Source organism: Etheostoma spectabile, chromosome 15, assembly GCF_008692095.1.
Source record: "Etheostoma spectabile isolate EspeVRDwgs_2016 chromosome 15, UIUC_Espe_1.0, whole genome shotgun sequence".
NCBI lineage: Eukaryota > Metazoa > Chordata > Actinopteri > Perciformes > Percidae > Etheostoma > Etheostoma spectabile.
In genome coordinates this window covers 31,796,436-31,801,780 of record NC_045747.1, presented here as the reverse complement: position 1 = coordinate 31,801,780, position 5,345 = coordinate 31,796,436, and the positions used below count along the sequence as shown (strand labels likewise).

The 5,345-nt window shown below is 45.5% G+C and overlaps 1 long non-coding RNA gene across 1 annotated transcript in view; it reads left to right on the top strand.

Annotated features, from left to right (window-relative positions):
* The window catches only part of LOC116703003 (uncharacterized), a 14,464-nt gene extending 11,598 nt beyond the window's left edge, over nt 1-2,866 (top strand). The window contains exon 6 of the long non-coding RNA XR_004335302.1: nt 2,815-2,866. This is a non-coding gene — a long non-coding RNA (uncharacterized LOC116703003). The remainder of the gene's footprint in view (nt 1-2,814) is intronic.
* The last annotated feature ends 2,479 nt before the right edge of the window (nt 2,867-5,345 follow it).

The following is a 5,345-nucleotide window of genomic DNA, read 5'->3' as shown; positions in this document are numbered from 1 at the left end:
ACATTATATTGTATCAAGTGCCCCATATAGTTACAAGTCGTTTAGTTTTAAATTTAAATTGACTATTTCCCTATTGTTAGGTCTTATAAAGTGTACTTGTGAGGTAACTTCGTTGACCTTGCCACGCATTTACTATACATTTTGAAAGGTAGACATTGTTGTCAACTTTCCCCCTTAAGTTGTACATATGGCGTAATATGTTTAATTAGTGGTGCTGGACGCACATAAAGAAGACTCATTTCCAATCTTGACGGTTATGTACATGTGAAGAATGTTAGAATAGAAAATAGTGTTAGCATTCGTTTGCATCTGTGTTCCACTCGGGCCCGAAATTGAGTAAGTGGAGAAGAACTACAATACAAGTGTACACCTTCTATGAATAATGGCCCCGAGTGTCCTGCAAAGATCAAAATACAATCAGTTCATTTCTCCAAGAATCCAATAAATCAATCACTTTTTTGGATTAGCACCATTTTACAGAACACCCCAAAGTTACCCAAAGTGTCTGCCACAGAACGAAAAATTCAAGCCACATGTACCGACAAACAATTAAAGTAAAATATGGTTAAAAACAAATAAGAGTATTGGTTTTTACAAAGTAAAAAAAAATAGTTAACTTACTAAATACTGAGGAATACAAACTTAAGAACAGTAAGAGCCATCATGCTAGGACACACAATCACATGGAGGTTTGTTAAACGCCAAAGAATTAAACAAATGTAGTCTTAAGACGAGACTTAAAACACTTCAACTGTTGGCGGTTCTGTTGGGACCAGGGGGGGCAGATTCGTCAGTGCACCCGCGACTAGCTTCAGAGTCTAGGTCAGCTACACCGTATGAAAGTGCCCTGTCCCACGGTCGTTATGTCTAGTATTGTGCTGGGACCACAAGCTGGAGCTGCTCTCGACCTCGTCGATGCGCCGCCTCTCATAACTTGGACTGAGGTTGTGTCTATATGTTGCGTGTCCGGGCCTTCACAGCTTTCCACCCCCACCCCCCCTTTAAGATCCGTCCTACCCCGTCCGGAGTCGTGCACCGGAGGGCGGCTTGGCTTCTCTGATGGCTTGCCGCCTTTTGGCTTTTAGTTTCAAACAGCCGCGCGCAGCTCATTTGGACACCCCCTAGCTGTCCGCCCCCGTGGTGTGATGGGTGTGTCGCCTGCCGTGGCTTTGTTCGCTTTCTTCCTTGATCTCACCGTGCCTTTCCGTCGTCTACCCGGACGCCGCCTCCCTCGCCTCCCTACCTCAGCCTTTTTGTTTCTTCTTGCTTTACCCCCCATCAACGTCCCCCCAAACCCCTCCAATCCCCGCCCTCTTTCTCCCAGCTCCCACCCGGATTCTCACATCCCACCTGACACCCAACACACCTTTCGGCACCAGTGCAACCACCCCGCCCCCCCACCCCCGACACCAAGATGCCTAATAAAAAAAAAACAAAGCACATCAAGTTATTGTGTAACACAGAAAACACAAGATTTGTAACAACTACCAAATGCCTTGAAGACACACCAAAACCATACAACTCCCATGTGACACAAAACCGTAAAATACACAACACCAGAACCCTCCTATGCAGGGGAACCCACCTGCCTGATCTCAGCCTAACTACCAAAGTAACACCTACAAATTCCACTTTAGACCCTACAACGTAGGGTGATAACAGATTTCTTGGGCTCTAACCCACGCTTGACGTCATTTAAACAGTTTAGTAGGGGTGTCAGGGAGCTGCCTTCCTGCTTTTTGATTGGTATATAAAATTGACAATCATAGCCATAAAGATGATAGGAGATGCCATGCTTTTTAAAAACTATTCCAAGTGGAAGGAGGGGACAGTGCAAAAGAATAGGACCAGAATAGATCCCGGGGGATCCACAGCTGTAAGAGGCACATGTTGATGAGTAGAGTCCCATTTTACAAAGAAGCATCTCCCTGAAAGATATGACTGGAACCATTTTAAGGCAGTCCCCCTAACTCCCCCACGTTTTTCCACAGCGAGATAGTAGAATTGTGTGGTCACAACTGTGTCGAAAGCAGCAGTGAGATCTAAAAGCACTAAAATGGCGGAATCACCAGAATCCGTTTTAAAAACAGGTCATAAAAACCTTTAAAAGTGCAGACTCAGTGCTATGAAATGCTTTAAAACCTGACCTGAAAAATATCTAAAGTGCCATGTGCCTCCAAAAAAAACTGTAGCTGCATAAATACACATTTTTCCAAGATTTTTGATAGTAAAAAAGGAAGCTTTGAAATAGGGCGATAATTTGAAACATTTGTAGAGTCAAGTCCGCTTTCTAATCATGGCTCAATCACTGCTTTTTTACAAAAAGTAGGCACGACTCACGAAGAACGGCTACTATTTATAATTTCCTAACATGAGAGCCATCGTTTCCCATACATCCTTAAAAAGGTATCGAGAGACAGGGTCTGTGGGGTGTGGAGGGTTAAATTGATTGATGATCCTGTAAGAGACGGCAGTGAAACTGGCTCAAACTGACAAAAAATAGCTGAGCAATGCATGTTTAAGGAGACGCTTAAAAAGGAGGGGAATATATTGGCTCGGATATTTGAAACTTTACTGTTAAAAAAGTCCAAAAACTTCTCACAAGTATCAGGTGACATTTCAATAGAGGTGGATTGTGGAGGGTTCAACACAGACCCAATGGTTTTAAAAAGAACACGTGGATTGTTGGCACAATCTGTTGAATCACAAACAATGCTTTACTCTGAGGTTACATCTCTCACCTTAAATCTAATGTTGCCATTATTAAAACAACCACTGTCATTGTTTTCTCTTGTATTCCTGATTCCTCTTCAGGCTGAGTGGCTGTAACCTGTCAGAGAGAAGCTGTGAAGCTCTGTCCTCAGTTCTCAGTTCCCAGTCCTCTAGTCTGAGAGAGCTGGACCTGAGGAACAACAACCTGCAGGATTCAGGAGTGGATCAGCTGTCGGCTGGACTGAAGAGTCCTCACTGCAGACTGGAAACTCTCAGGTTAGTGTTCAGCTATTCTGAGATGTTTTTTTCTTTGTATGTTAATTATTTAATGGACTAACTAAAGATGAAAAGAGTGAATGAGGTTTAGAAGTCCTCTAGCCTGAGGGAACTGACTCAGGAGCTTGTCAACATTGTAATGTCTAACAACCAAATCTTTACTCTTACTGTACCATTGTACGTTGGCCCGCGGGTAGTGGAGTGCTCTCGCTCCGGCTAAGTGGGTCGCTTTCATGAGTGTTTTGTGGATAGTGACAGCTGTTGTGCAAGTGAAGAAAGTGTTCTCGCTTCCCTCTCACAGTATGTACTTTATTGTTTTACTTTGCTAGTTAAAGTTACAAGTTAAAAATAACTATGTGTGTTTTTTGGTTTAGTCATCGCAGTGCGAGTAGAGTTTCTTCTCCATTAATGATGGACACTCACAGTTGTAGTGTTTGTATGGCTCCTTTTCAACCCAAAGACCGCCACGACGTCTGCCCCCCTTGTCTTGGGGTCTAACATCTAAGGGAGGCCTCTCAGAGGACCCCTGTTTGAACTGCAGTTACTTGCTCCGCACAGTGAGGGCTGCTAGGCTGGAACTCCTGGGGGGTCATTCTGACTGGTCTTCATCAGAGCAGTTGACCCCAGCTCAACCTACCCTATCCAAGCAGGCGCTCCTTGCAGGAAGAAAGCTAAGTCTAGAGGGCTGTGTGCTAAGGTAGACTTGCTGCCCGCTGAGTTGGACCAGATGAAGTCTTTTCTTCTGGCCCTTTATTCTGGCGCTGGTACGGTGGATGCTGCTCAACCCAATCCACCTGCTGCTGAGCTTGTTGGTGAGGAAGATATGGTTTCCATGGCGGCTTCAGCCACTCTCTTTAATTAGTATGCTGAAGAGGGGCCCTCCATTGCTTCAGGGCCTGGCTCTCATTCCTCCGACTGTTGTATATGTTTATATTGCTCGTAACATTTGTAGCACATACTGTCAACGCTCTGCTGGTTTATGATCGCCAAACGCTGCTAGACCTGAGAATATCAGCCAAAAGTCTTGTCAGCTTTGATTATTATGGACAAAAATTTTGCCCCCTTTCCTATCTGACATCCCGACATACCTCTGCCGCGCTGCAGCGCCACTCCCGCGGCGAAAGCGGCATCGCCGCCGGGGTAAGCGTGGTGGCTGTCTCGTGAGGCCGAGGGCCAGACTGGTACGTCCTGATCGGGGTGGATGCGGAGCGGGGCCTCGCCTTTGTGCCTCTCGACGTTTGCTGGATCCTGTTGCTGAGTGGTTGGTGCCAGTGGTGGCCCCGAGGTGGTGTTTCCGCCCCGCGGACCCTGCAATCCTCACTCCTTGCGCAGAGTAAATTTGGGGAACCTGCGCCTCTGCGTCGGCCTCCTTACCGGCTAGGTCTAGACCTAGCATTCTGACTTCAGTTTTTTCAGTCACCTGGCCTGCGTCCTCGTCTGTTCCTACAGAACTCTTTTTAGACTGCCCCACTGTCCCTACAACTCAGACTTCCCAGAGTCTCTGTGACCGATCTCCCAGATTGTCCGTCGACCGACCTCCCAGAGTCTACTTTGACCGACCTCCCATGATCTATGTCAAGCATTCTCCAGAGTGTTTACAGGCACCCAGTGACTTTGCTGGGTTTCCGAACCCCTGTGACTATGCCAGTTTCCGGCTCCTCTAAATGAATAATGAAAATACTCTAAATGCCTGAACTGAATATACTTTAAGCCACACTTCAGACCCCTGACACTACAGGTGGTTATTGAAAAGAAACTCTCAACTGTGTTCTCTGTGGTCTATTTAGAATGTGGTATGCCCCCCATTACTTTCGTTTAAAGGGGGGATAGGTCTGAGTTTTTATGGGTTAAATCTGATGTCTCCCTTAGTAAAACAACCATTGTTTGTAATTGTTTTCTAATGTATTGTTGATTCCTCTTCAGGCTGAGTGGCTGTAACCTGTCAGAGAGAAGCTGTGAAGCTCTGTCCTCAGTTCTCAGCTCCCAGTCCTCTAGCCTGAGAGACCTGGACCTGAGTAACAACAACCTGCAGGATTCAGGAGTGAAGCAGCTGTCGGCTGGACTGAAGAGTCCTCACTGCAGACTGGAAACTCTCAGGTTAGTGTACTGCTGATTGTGTTTGTTACTTTAAAGTTACTTTGCAGATACTTTAAAGAAATGTTATTAAGTAAAAGTACTTGTGTACAAAGATTAACAACTAAAACTGTGTTTTAAAGACAAAGACAGAGATATATAATTGTGGATCTGGACGCACATACAGGAGCCTAATGTTCACTCTAACAGTGAGATAGAAGGGGATGTTGACAACAGCAGCTCTCCCACTGCTTCTCTTTCACTAACTGATGAACTCTGGTTCA